At 40.4% G+C, this 14,312-nt stretch overlaps 1 long non-coding RNA gene across 1 annotated transcript; it reads right to left on the bottom strand.

The window, feature by feature from the left end:
* Positions 1 to 936: 936 nt before the first annotated feature.
* On the bottom strand, positions 937 to 9,266 carry LOC106025451 (uncharacterized). Its single transcript, XR_001199045.2, has 3 exons — positions 9,136 to 9,266; positions 2,511 to 2,583; positions 937 to 2,418 (listed from the first exon to the last, which is right to left on the bottom strand). It is a non-coding gene; the product is annotated as an uncharacterized LOC106025451 (long non-coding RNA).
* Positions 9,267 to 14,312: the final 5,046 nt, after the last annotated feature.

The following is a 14,312-nucleotide window of genomic DNA, read 5'->3' as shown; positions in this document are numbered from 1 at the left end:
GATTTAACATGTGTCTATCACTGTGCCAAGTCCCTGACATGCAGTATCCCGCTGAATTTCCAAGTTATCCAGTGAGGCATGTATACATTAATACCCCATTTTGCTTAGGAGGAATTGGTGATTTAGAAGGTTTGAGTGGCCAGCTAAAGGTCATGCCATTAGTAAGAAGAGTAACCCAGATTTGACCTGGGAGCCAAATTTTCAGAGTCCCTACTCTTAATTTCTACTTACATGTTTCTTGACAAAAGCTGTTACGTATAATTTCCTCCACCACTCTGGGAACATGATGTTTTGTGATTTAGAGGCTGCCCTAAAGTGGACTTGAAGAATACACTATGATTAAATATTGATGAAACAGTTCGCTTTCTTGCTCATGGAGATTTCCTAGAGAAATGGGTTCCTGAATAAAGTCACTTAAGTAGATGTATTCATAACTTGTTGGTTATGTAGGACTGTAGTCAGAATTCCTATAAAATGGAAATCTCCTTTTACTTTATTTATTTTATTTTATTATTTGTTTATTTATTTTGGTGCCAGGGATCAAACTCATAACCTTGCACGTGCCAGGCATGTGCTCATGCCACTGAGCTAAATTCCTGGCCCCTTATTTTAAAGACAAAAAGCAGTAAGACTAATGATACAGAATTTCATATCAGGATAGTGGGAAATTGACAATGGTTAATACATTGTGTATTATTATCTTCAAAGTAGTTGCTCAGATTGCAAGATATAGGCATGAAAAAATGATCAAACAATATGAGCACAAACCATTCTTTTTAATGAACTAAAAGAAAAACTTTAGAGAATTGTTTAGAGAAATCTTTATGAAACATTTGGGTCATGTTTAAGGTAACAATTCAATAGTAGATTTTCAAAGTAGTGTTGTTTGTGGCTGATGGGTAGGAAACAAGGTATTAACACCAACAAAAAGCCAAATTTTTGATAATAAATAGGAGCCTCTAGCCTTTATTTATTAGTCACTGTTTAAAAATTGTCTCCTCTCAAAGTGAATTGTAAATCAAAGTCCTCTTTAAAAATACAGATAGATTCTTAAATAAGTTGCCTTTGTTGAGGTATAAATTATAGATAATAAGGTACCTCCAAATGAGCCTTGACAATTGTATGTGTTCAGTAACCATTATTAAGGCATACACATTGTTTTTCAACTGCATTCCAGTGAACACCCAGCCCTCCCCTTGGTAATCACTAATTTGCTTTCTATTACCACACATTGTATCTTGTCTGGCATTTTGTATGAACAAAGTCACATAATTGAGTTAAAATGCAATCAGCTTCTTTCACTCTCAAAAATATTCTGTTTTTGAAATTCATCCATGTTATTGCATGTTCCACTGATTTGTTTCATTTTATTGTTGAGTAGCATTCTATAATATGGATATTCACAAGCCACAGTTTATCCCTTCACCTGTAGATGAACATTTGGAGTATTTCTAGGATAGGTCTTACGAATAAAGCTGGTATGAACATAAACTTACATATCTTTATACGTCTTCCCTCACTCCCAGTATGGGGAATGGAACCCAAGCCCTTCACATTAAGCTACATCCTAAATCCCATTTTAAATACTTTTTATGAGAGGCAGGGTCTTAGTAACTCACTAAATTACCCAGGCTGGGCTGGAATTTGCATTCCTTCTGCTTGAGCCTGTAATCACAGGCCTGTGCCACCTAACATGCCCATTTTGTTCTCTTTTCCCTGAAGACTTGAGAGTGAATAGGATTTCCAGGTCATTTATATTTCACTTTATGTATTAATGTTTAATTTTTCAAAAAAGTATCAAATTTGTTTAGTCATACCATTTTGTATTCCCACCTAGCAATGTATATGAGTTCCAGGTTCTCTACATTTGCATCAACAATTGACATTGTCAGAATTTCTTTTAAAAATACATGTTTCTCTATATAAACAGGTGAAATAAAGTCTCCTCAGAAAACTAACTTTAAAAAGTTAGATATTTACATCAGAGCTGGACAATTTAGTAACTTAACAAAATACTGTCTCCAAAAAATCTTTGAAAAAAGGGCTTCGAATGCAGTTCAGTGCAAAGGTATTAGATTTAATCCCCAGTTCTACAAAAAAAGAAAAAAATCTACACACACATACACTGTTTACATTGGAAAGGTTAGCAAATCCACTCAAAAGCGTTCAGTGGAAGAGGGGAAAGTGTCTTGCGTCTCTTTCTCTAGAGCTGAGTGGTTGGCAGCACATGCTGGATGCCCCCTTGCTGCCAGTTGCAGTCAGGAGGCTCCTTGGAGAAGGGAGGAGATTTCTGCAGTCTCTCCAGAGGCATTACACAGCCATACTAATGACTCGAATGATGACTGTTCCCTCCTGTCCCACACTTTGTATGATATCCAGATGGTCAGGGATGACTTAGTCCTCCCAAACTTAGCTCACCTAGGAAAGGAGAGACCATCTGTTTATTCCAAATAGAGATGATACTAGGCACAGAATAAGGCTTCCTGAGAGAACAAAGGAGCGGCACCCACCTCAGGGCCACCTCTATTCCATGTGAAGCTGCTGCGGACCAGCCTTGTTAGAGACCTTCGTGGAACTCCTAGTCTGGAAGAAGGAGACAAAGGTCAGAAAGCAAGTGGAGACCATGACAGAGAAGGGAGGGAACACTTGGCAGGGGTCTGTCCTCCTATGAGGAAAGGAAGCACTAGAAGGATGCATGGAAGTTAGCATAGGGGCTCTGATGGCTCAGTGGAAGGAAAGGAGGGTTCCACGTGAAGGCTGCAATGCATGGGAAGGACCAGAGTCCAATGACATGTGGGGGTGGTGGCAGCTAGGATTGTGGAGAAAACCCACAGGACCAGAGTGCAAAGGTGCTTGTAGGTAGTGCATGAACAGTGGGGGTCAGTGTCCAAGTGCTTGGGGTTGGCAGGAGGCAACTGCTGCAGGGCAGGCTGTTGACACAGGCTTTTATAGAGGCGGCCCTCCAGGTGTGTTTAGGGATGGAACTGGATGTGAACTGGCTTAAGGTAACAAATGTCCTGCACTCTCCAACACATCACATCTTAATATGGTAACACAGGTGTGTGGTGCATGCCTGTGATCTCGGCACTCTGAGAGGCTGAAGCAGGAGGACCACAAGTTGGAGCCCAGCCTGGTAACTTAATGACTTAGCAAGACCTTGCCTCAAAAAAGGGGCTGGAAATGTAGCTCAGTGCAAAGGTCTGGATTCAATCCTCACTTCTGTAAAAACAAAAATAACCCCAAACCTTCTTAATACTCCCTCATTTTAGCCAGCAAACTTTGGATCTTCAAGTCACATCCTCTTTCCCCATATCTGTAAGCCAACAATTTTCCTAACATACTTTTCTAGAAATAGAGCTAGCTGCAAAGACTGTAAGCCCAGGACAGCAGCCAGCAGTGGGAGGAGTCACTGAGAGGTTGTGGGAATATGCCTACCTCTTACAGATAAGCCCAGGACACCAGTGACAGAGCTGACCTTGAACCCAGAGCTCTGACCATGCTCTTCGTCTCTCATGGAGACGCTAACAAAAGGCCTCGTACAATTATCGCTAACAAAAGCCTTCATACAATTGTTCACAATCTGGAATTTTTTTCGCCTCATTATTTTGGACAATATTTATATGTTTTTTTCATAGCTGGACACATTTTCTAAATTCTTTCCATTTTGAAATCTCCAGGTATCTTGTCTATGCTCTTGCTCAGGATGAAGAATGATTCCTGGAATATAGTAGGTACTCAGTAAATGTGTTTTGAATGAATGAACGAATGAAAACACTGGCAATGGGCAAATATTAAGAAATTTGATTTGATTTTGTCCTCTTACTAGCATTCAACATCACGTCTACTCTGATAAGCACCATTTCCCAGTTCAGACTCCCAACTTTACTAAAATAATCCTTACAAACTTAGTTACTAATTCCTCTAACCTAACCCAAGTGTTAGTCCCAGGTCACCCTCTTGTAACTGTCCCTTCTTATTGTTTTTGAGAAACCAATGACTAGGGAAATGTTCTCTGCTTCTCAAAACCTTCATCTGATTGCTCTAACAGTAGAATAAAATTTCTTCCTGGGTCTTCTCTCTTGATTTTTAACCAGTACAATGAAAAAGGGTTACTTTTATTTATAATGAGCTACTAATCTTGTATCACTTTACAAACATCAATTCTTACCACCTCCTGCTGGAGAAGATTGTCGATTTGCATAATTCACAGGCAGATAGGCAATATTTTCACATTTGCCCGAGCTATGAGATTTGCTAGCTGGCAAAGTGCTTGTTAATGAAAGGAAGACAAATTACATTTTATATATTGGGAGTGTCATTGTCCTTACTCAAAGATGCTGCTGAGGCCACCTGCTAGAGAGGGGAGCTGCAACAGCTCTGCCTCCAGAATGGCTGGAGGGTGAAGAACGAGGAGTTTACCTTTTTGTTTTAAAATCCATTTTCAAGGCAAACTGGGGAAGGGACATTTCAGGGTTTGTGTTATTTTTCTTTAAGCCTCTGGTGAAAGTCTCGCGCAGGCTCTGGGAACATGATTGCAAGCTGGCTGGTTCTGGCTTCTGACTAATGTGATTGCTAATTTGGGACAGTTAAGTCACCTAGAGGCTGCACATGTGGGAAAAGGTCCCTGAGAGGGACCTGGGTCGGTCACTGGGGTTCTTGATTTAAGCAGCTTCATGATTCTGAAAATCTACTTGAGTCTTCTGCATCCCATTTCCTCTTTGGCAGAGTAGACAGGTTTAAGATGTAGGTTCATGGCTGGTTACACAGAACTATTGGGGAAATCCAAAGTAAAGTGCACAGCACTTGGCAAGACATGATATGAATGCAAAGAAGCATTTTGGAACCTGTTGAACTTCTGGTAGATGAGGCAAGGAGATCAAAGTAGCAATTCTGAGAATAGAGTGGTCCTGGGACCTAGTATTCCACATGTGTCTGTCTTGGTCCCAAACTAGTGACCAGAGGGAAATAGCAAGTGTCTCATGTCGGGTAGATTAGTCTTTACTTTTCTGGCCCCAAATCACCAGGTAAGAAGGATTTCCTTCATTTGACTGTAATTTCTACTTCCCCTAGTGTGACCACACACTCAGTTTATACCCACTGTCTCTCTTTCTTTCTTTATGGTGTCCTCAGTTGATAATGTGTGAATGTTTGTTGGCACTTGATGAAACAGTTAGATGGTAAATACTGAGGAGTCTTGAATGGATTCCCAAGATTCAGAGTCCCAATAGATACTATTGCTCTGGGCCAGGAACCGCCTGTGAGCACTCTGTTATTTGATAACCAGTCAGCATCAAAGAATAGTTCTTCATTTTTTGTTTACAAGTCTTCTTTCTTATAGAAGTGGCAAGTTCTCAGGACCTCCATTCAAAGGCAAACATCTTGGCCATGTAATGCAATGTAAAGTAATGTTAATGTAATGTATTGTAATGTAATGCAATGAATCAATTTGAACTAACAACAAAATAATGACAGCCATCCCCAGAAGATATGAATTCTAACCCCTGAAACCTGTGATTAGCTTATTTTATGTGGTAAAAGGAATTTAGATTGTAAATGAAATTAAGGTGACCAAATAGCTGACCTTAAAATACAGAAGTTATCATAGGTTATCAGGGTAGGTTTGATATAATCACAAGATTATTAGTAGAAGAAAAAGTCAGAAGAGAAGACCAGAATGATTAGGAGAAGGATTCAATTGGGAATCTATAGTTGCTAACTTTGAAAATGCAAGAATGGGGCTACCAGCCAAGGAATGCAAAAGGGCTCTAGAAGCTGAAAAAGGCAAAGAAATTGATTCTCCCCACCAAACTCCTAGAAAGGAATATAATTTTGCCTGCACATTGACACCAGCACAGGGAGACCTGTATTGGACTTCTAATCTATTAAGTGTAAAATAATAAGTCATTGTTGTTCTAATCCACTGTTACCACTAGAAATAATAAAGAATTAATAGAAAACTAATCCCACACTATCAACCACCAAGTGTCTATTGGATATATGTCATGTGTTTAGTCCTACATTGAATGCTGTGGGGAAATATCAGGAAAATAGAATATACAGAGCACATTAAGAACATTTGGAAAGAAATTAATGAGAATGCTAAGAAGGTGCTATGTATAATAGATTCAAGAACTCCAGAAAAGATATTGTTAGGAAGTCTATATGAGCAAGTGGGTAATGGGTCAGAATGAAGAATGGTGGGAAACTTCAGAAGTTTTTAATTGATAATGACCTCAGACTCCCAAGGAACCTTGTAATCAATAGATGTGGTTGTGTGTCACGACACACTTCATGGTAAACTCAGTAAATATCAGAAGCCCTCAAGCATAATCTCAGACCTTCTCCTCTTCTAAATTGTCCCCATGGTTCATCTTATAATATATGCATAGTGGTGTGGCCTGAAAAGTGACTTCCAAAATGTGTCCACATTCTAAGCCCTGGAACCTAGGAATATGGTCTTATTTGGAAAAAGTGCCTTTGTAGATATATTAAGATTAATGATCTCTAGATTTTGTGGTTGAGCCATAAACACAATGAGATGTGTCTTATGAGGGATAAACAGATGAGAAGAGAGAGAAGAACAGAAGGCGAAGTGAAGACAGAGGTGGAGGTTGGAGTGATGCGATCAGAAGATAAGGTAGCCCAGGACTGCACACAGACACCAGAAACTGGAAGATGCAAAGCAGAAATCTTTTCAGAGCCCTCAGAAAAAATGTGACCCTGGTGGACACCTTAATTTTGCATGTTTAGCCTCAAAAACTGTGATAAAACAAATTCCTATTTATTAAACCTCCCTTCTTGTGGTGATTTGTTATAGCAGCCCCAGAAAACTACTGCACATGGCTTTAGTCGCTCCTTCTTGAAAGATTCTTGTGGCTCTGTTCACAGAGCCCTGAGGACCGTAGGCTGTTTGTTCACCTCTTTACCTGGTACCTCTAGACCTTAGTGCCACTTCGTATGTCTTATATTCAAGATTCTTCCTTGTCCCCAAGCAGGACCTTTTTCAGTCTTCGCAGGGTACTGTGACTATTGACCATGCTATGCTGAATTGAATGGATTAATAAAGCCTGACAGATTAGATCAAGGAAGCACAGTATGGGGTGCATCTATAGATTGGCATGTAGGTCAGCAGACTGGGGGTGGAAGATCCACTCCAGTTATGAGTGACACCAACCAAGAGGTCTGTAGCCTGAAGAGTTATTAAGAAGGGGACGAAGAAGGAGGTGTGCCCACTTTGTGAGAGGGTGCGTATTTTGCTGCTGTTGTCTCCGGACATCAGTCTCTAGGTCTCCAGTTTCTTCAGTCTTCCAGCTGAAACTCCCATGGGGAATTCTCCAGGGAGCTGCAGCCTGGAGCTGCATCCTTGGTCTTTCTTGTTCTGAGGCTTCTATTTTCTTGGGCTGAGAAGCTGCTGTATCCTCTGATTCTTCAGTCACAGATGGCCATTGTAACTTGTCCTTTTCTGATCCTGTAAACCTACCTAAAGAACCCCTTGCATAATTACACATATATTTTCTACTGACCCTGTTCCTCTGGAGAACCTTAATACAGAGACTGACACCATTAGATAGTCAGTTACACAAAATGGATGCTAGAAGTGTTTCTTGATATCTCTGTCTCTTACATTTCAAATGTCCAAACACTAGGTTCTATTGATTTTACCTCCAGATATTTTCTTTTCTTTTTCTTTTTTTTTTGGTCTTTTTTGTTTTTATCGGTACCAGGGATCGAACTCACGACCGCACACTTGCAAGGAAGGTGCTTGTGCCGCTGAGCTAAATCCCTAGCCTCAACCTTCAGATATTTTCCAAATCTATTTTGTCCTGAATTTCTACCATCGCCACCTTTGTCCTGGGTCCCATCATCTCTTGCTTGAATTATTGCAAGTTCTTAACTCAGGGATGAGTTCTTGCTGTTCCAAATCAATTTTCTACCCTGAAGATAATGTAATCTGTTCAAAACACTGCCTTGACTGGGTCAGCTTCTGCTTAGAGTCCTCCAGTGATTTCCATTGCTTATATGATAAACACATAATGGCCTTCTGCAAGCCTAACCTCAATCCATAGCAAGATCCTCGCTGGAGTCTCTTCTGTAGTCACACTGGCCTCCTCTATGTGCTCTCCTGCCACAGGACCTTGGCAATGCTGTTCTCCATTAAGAACATTCTTTCTTACCTTTGTTGCCTAGGTGACTCTGTGTCATGCCTCGGTGCCTCTGATCCAAATGTTATTTTCTCAGAGAAGTTTTCTTGTCTCTCCCTCCCCCCGCTTTATGGCAGTGCTGGAGACTGAGCCCAGAAGCTTCACATTGAGCTACATCCCTAATTTTTGTTGTTGTTGTTATGTCTTATTTTGAGATAGGATCTTGCTAAGTTGCTAGTTTTCCAGGCCAGACTTGGAATTGTGATTTCCTGCTTCGGCTTCCTGTGGTACTAGGATTAGAGGTGTTTACCCTCATGAAACCCTTTGCTTCTGAGACCTTCACAATATTCTGTATGTATCCTTCAAAGCTTTGGTTCACACTGCAATTTTAATTTTTTTTGTAATTTTATTAGCAGATCTCTTTTCTTACTGCTATAGTTTGAATCTAGTTTGTATTTTGAAGGCCCACGTATTAAGGCTTGGTCCTCACCTTGGCACCACTGGAAGGTGATAGATGCATTAGAAGGTGTGGCTGAGTGGAAGGAAGTTAGGTCATGGCTGTACCCTTGAAAAGGATATCCTGACCCTCCTTCTTTCACATCTACATTCTGGATACCATAAAATGAGCAGATTCCTTGCCATGAATTCCCAACCAACCATAGCCTGAAACCTTCAAAATTCTGAACCAAAATAAACCTTTTCTTCTCCTTTAAGTTAATTGCCTCAAGTATTTTGTCTCAGTGGCAGAAAACTGACTCACATACTTACTAAACTACACACTTCACTGAGAACAGGGAATTTTGTCTCAGGACCTAGTACCATGCATACTAGATGCTCAATTAATATTTCTAATATGAATCAATGAATGAAATGGCATGCTCTAATGTTGACCACATTCCAGGAAGGCTCTCCTTATTAGGCTTTGCTATCTGAGGCTATAGTGAAGGGGTCTAAAAATGTGATCCCCATGTACACAAGAAAAGAGATCACCCACCTTTCTTTCTTACCATCCTGGGACTTGGCCACATCATCTGTCTTCTAATTGCTTGAAATTTACAAACTATCTCTCAGAGCTGGTTTTGGAGGAATAAAAACATGAAGTCTATTTTCAGGAAGCAGATGAGTCAGTTACGCTTTTATTTCCCAAGTGTTGTGCCAGCTTGTTTTGATTTCAGCAGGCTGCAACAGGTGCACATATTTTTAGCTTTTATGACAAGAATTGTATACTTATCCTCGGGAGTCCCCAGCCTGAATGCCCTTCATCAAAATGATGCCAAGTAGGGAACAGCTTATCCGTAGTGGTATGCTTGTTTGGAGGATTATAAAACTACTAGCAAACAAAAATAATAATAGCAATAAAAACCCAAACCATAAAACTCTTTGCCCTGCCTAGAGGCAAAGGCAAAAACATTAAGATTTGGCTTATGAAGACAGAGTGTAGTATTAGGATAAAGAGGTTGCTTTTCAAAATGCAGACATTGTTGCTGTGAATTTAGTATGAAAACAATTTATCAATGCTTGAAAAAAGAGAAGAGCCCCTGAAATATGTTTTGCTTCACCTCCAACTCTCTTGGGAACTTTTCCCATGTCAGATGAAGGTTTTGAAGAGTACTTTAATTAACTTGTATCAAAGAGATGGTATATAACACAGAGCCGTATAAAGATTTCTTTAATTAGTGAGTTTCGTCATGGCTCTTCCATCCTCCATCATAAAGTAGTCAGTGGGCTGCCGGGACCCTTGGTGGTACACTCAGTCAATAAGCTATTCACGACTTTAGCAAGCAGCTAGGTTTTTAGGCCAATGGGGATTTGGTGGACAATTTCCCCTTGCTACCTTCTGCTACATGGCCAGAATTTACAAATCGTTTTCTTTCTGAGAAACAAAGTGCTGAGGTGAGCAAGCTGCCAGCAGGGTCTGCTCTGAACTCATTAATTGCCCTGTTGCAAAAACCATGGGCACAATATTTACCCTTGGATGTCACGAAGGAGGAGCTGTGTGTTGCATTTGACTGCAGGAGTGGGAGTGCGTTATGATTGCGTGTGACATGTATGGTGTTAATCCAAAGTCATTTTCTTTGCCATATAATTGTGAAGGGTCACGTGCATTTCGTTGTCCCTCCAGAGTGGCAATAAAGTCTAGAATGAGAACTCTCTCCCTTCGTAAATCAAAAGTTAGCAGGCAAAAGGTCAAAATACCCAAAGCCACAAGAACATTAACACTTTGGATATAAAGATTCCTTAAGAAACAAATGCTTGGCTCTCACTCTGGAGAAAGCAGACGTCTTATCTTTGTGAGTTTACAAAATGGAGCCAAACTGTACCCGTAGCCACTTTAGCTAAACCAAGGCCTGGATCTTTTAGCAGCCCACAGTCATTAAAGCTCTCAGAAAGCCTCCTAGGAGCCGATGTGCTTGCTTAAGTATACGCTGTAAAAGGTCCCAGAGATTTACAAGGGACTGCTCCACGCTAAACCAGGCACCATCTGATAAACAAGCAATTTTAGCTGCAGGCTAAATGATGCTCTTTGAGGCTTTGATTTACAATGTTGAAGATGATATATTTGTAGTTCGGGGATAGGTTCTGCTATGGGCTTGCTGTGATTACTCACCCATGAGCAGAATTCAGGGCTCAAGTCTTTAGCTTGGAGGTCAGAAAATTGCCAGTGGAATGAAAAAAGGTTGATAAGGTTTATTGAGATGCTAAACAGATATATATATATATCAGATATGTGTGTGTGTGTGTGTGTGTGTGTGTGTGTGTGTGTGTGTTAAGCCAGTAGTTTTGAACACTTTAAGCTTTCTGGAGAATACAGTTTGCTTAAATCCCAAAGACATGGAAATGATCTACAAAATTTATCTGGTGGTCTCATTTTACTTTCATTACATTTAAAAAGCAAATATAAGCTTAGTTTATCATTGCTGACATTTAAGAATAAGAAAAAAATGTGCAATTTAGCATTTATGTAATTGCTCGATAGCTAAGAAATCTGAAGGCGACTTTGAAGCAAATCAAATCACCTTCAGGAAACACTGAGGAATAGATCTAAAGTACTTGAACCTGAGCTAAGAATTATGGGAATGCTTTTAAAACTCATGGTTCCAAGAAATGATTTGGAAAACTCCATTGCCTGGAAGCTTTGTAGTTAATTAATATTTGAGTGTCTTCTGATATTGACACTGTACTAGTACAAAGATAAATAAAATAGTCTCTTTTCTTCAAGAAGTTTATAGTCCAGTGGAGAATCATAGATAATTTTAAGAAAATGTGGGATGTAGTAGGAAAGAGGATGCCAAAGGAGCCCAGGGCAGAGAAACTAAGCTGTTGAATGTAAAGGGATTTAACAGCCGGAGAAAGGCGTGGTACCGCTCTCCCTGCCCCATGACTGGCCAGGCACCCAAGTGCACAGAGAGAAGACAGTGGAAAGAGACATTTCCACACCACTGTTACGCTGGTATTCCAGCCTGTAGTGCATTAAGAGCTGTGACCAAAAGCTCCTTCACTGAGAAGAGCTCAGACTGCCAGAGCGCTGGATCAAGTGACATGGGACAGATTTAGAAATTGCAGAAATGATTTACCTGTGTGGAAATTAGTAGCTGATTACACATAACGCAGCAGTAGAGGCCTGAGGCCTGAGCTGGCCCTAGACTAGGATAGGGCCTCAGCTTTGGCTCTTTGGCCCACCCCTTGTTTGAAAGCAGCCTGTCCCTCCCTACTCTCTCAAGAGAGGGCCTGATAAAAACTGGGCAGAATGTGGCAGCCATGCCTGGCACAGACTTGGAACGATGTATTACCTTTCCCAGGCAACTTGGATTTTTAGAGATCCTAAAGCTCTGAGTTCATGGGAATTTGAGGGCAAAGAGAATAAGACAGAACTGTGTTTGGGGACACTGGGAAGTGAAGAATGCATTTCTCTTTGCTCTTTAACTTTCTCCATTTACTCTTCCTCACGGATAACACTGTCCTGGAGGGACTTAGATGTTAATAATGACATCTAACATTTATGGAGTGCTTACTGTGTGCCATGCACTATTCAAAGCGGTTCATAATGTATTCAGTCACTTAATCTTCAGAACAACCCCATGAGGTAAGAACTTTGTAATCTCTGTTTTACTTATGAGGAAACTTTAATCATTCATGGTCACATGGCTAATGAGGTCACAAATCCTGGCGGTCCCACTCATCTTCCTCCCAGCACAGTGAATACCCAGCAAATTATGCAGACCAGGCCTCCAGCCTGAGGATGTGGGCATTACTGTGCAGGTTCTCCAAAGGTTTAACCCTTTAGGTTGGTGTTCTGTGCTGCCACTCACACCCTTCCTTTCTGGCCATCCTTACCTGTAGTGTTTCTCTAAGCCTCAGTTAAACGGTCTAGGAAAAAAACAGCCCCCCCTTCTTCCTCTAAAATAATTGGAGCATCAGCAATATTACAATGCATTTAAGATTATGCAAATGAAGGATGTTACGGAGACACTGGTGATGGTATTTTATGGCAGCCCATTAAGACATATCATTGTAAACACAGACACCGAGCTGCATCCTTTCCCAGATTTCCTGAATTTTAGCATAGAATTACATGCACTTTTAAAATCATCCCAAGCTAATTGGCTTTATGAACACAGACCTCTGCACAAGCTGAACAAGATTTAGTAAATTCCCCTGGACAAAATATTTTTCAAGTATTATCGTGTAATTCACTTTATCATGTCCAGTTTCAGCTTAATAATGCACAACTCCCAGGAGCTGAGTATATTTCATGAAGCTTACAATTACTTTTATAAAAGTTGCAGTAAAGTATAATGATTTTTAATGGCATCAATGATATCATTGTATATATCGCTTTCAGTTTTGAAGTAGACTTAAGCTCAAAGACCCAAGGGGACCATTCTCCTCTTGATGCACTTGTGTTACTCCCATTAATGCTAATGGGACAGACAAATGCTGCTCTAGAGGAGAATACATCTGCCCTTAGGAAGGTAACAGGTTCTAATTAGTAATGCTTTGAATCCCACAAATGCAGCTTGCTCTCAGTAAACAGCTAGCATTCCGAGATGGCGGTGGGGATCACAGCCCAGGTTACTCAGATGGACTCTTCAAATCTGAGATTAGTAAGTAGTGGGGACAGGAGGCTCTTGTCAACTGAGAAAGAGAAAGAAAGAGACAAATTGGGAGCTTTGTTGAAACAATCATAGTATTCAGTGAAAGCATATTTACTAAATGCTGAGTGCTCCAATGCCAAATAGATCTCTTGTGGGATTATTACAGTGACTTTAGCTTTGAAAGAGAAGCGCACTTAACCCGATACCCTGGGAGTGAGCGGTCTGTTTTTGTTTGATTGCAAGCTTGGGATGTGAGAGGTGAAAGCCTAGCAGGTTTATCTAGTTGGAGGCTCAGGATGGTTTCATGTTAGGGCTCTAGCAGCACAGTGAACAGCTTTGGTTGAACTGTGGCTCCCTCAAGGTCCTGAACTGGGCATTTTGACTTGCTGGAAATTCCATAGTGCCAGACTGTGATGTTTTTACAAGATTCCTTTTCCACTGGATGGCACTTGGCAGCAGCATTCACTATATTTTTGATCACACCTCTTAAACACATACAGGAAAGTGAACTTCCAGAGCTGCTTCAGAAGGTGGCAGTGACAGTGGAATAAGTGTATTAGAAGTGAGGGGAATTAATGGCAGTGTCTCTTTTACTATAATAAATTAAAAAAAAAATTTAAACGTCATGTATTTTGGTCATGTATATAACATGTTCAACATGAAATTTCCAGAAATAAGTCTCTATTATGAAAATGAGACACATTTGTCTTTATCCTGTAGTGTAGGATTTGTAAGTCTAGCCACAAATGATCACAGGTTTTGTGCTAACATTGAACATATCAATGAACGTATCTGAAAAGAGAAACTGATTAAAAGATGATAAACTGGTTATAGTGGTGCCATTGTAATCCTAGCACTCTGGTAGGCTGAGGCAGGAGGACCAAAAGTTTGAGCCCAGCTTGGTCAATTTAATGAGACCCTGTCTCAAAAAAACTAAGGGCTGGGGAGGTAGCTCAGTGCAAAAGCCTTGAGTCCAATCACAGCAACGCAACAATTTTTAAAAAAGGAATAATGATAATATACAAGTGTGTGTGTGTTTTGTTTTCTGTTTCTTAGATAAAGTATAGCAAAAAAA

This window comes from Cavia porcellus, unplaced genomic scaffold, assembly GCF_034190915.1.
Source record: "Cavia porcellus strain 051 isolate PalLab524CR breed Dunkin Hartley unplaced genomic scaffold, mCavPor4.1 scaffold_12, whole genome shotgun sequence".
Classification (NCBI taxonomy): domain Eukaryota; kingdom Metazoa; phylum Chordata; class Mammalia; order Rodentia; family Caviidae; genus Cavia; species Cavia porcellus.
This window is presented reverse-complemented; position numbering and strand designations above follow the sequence as displayed.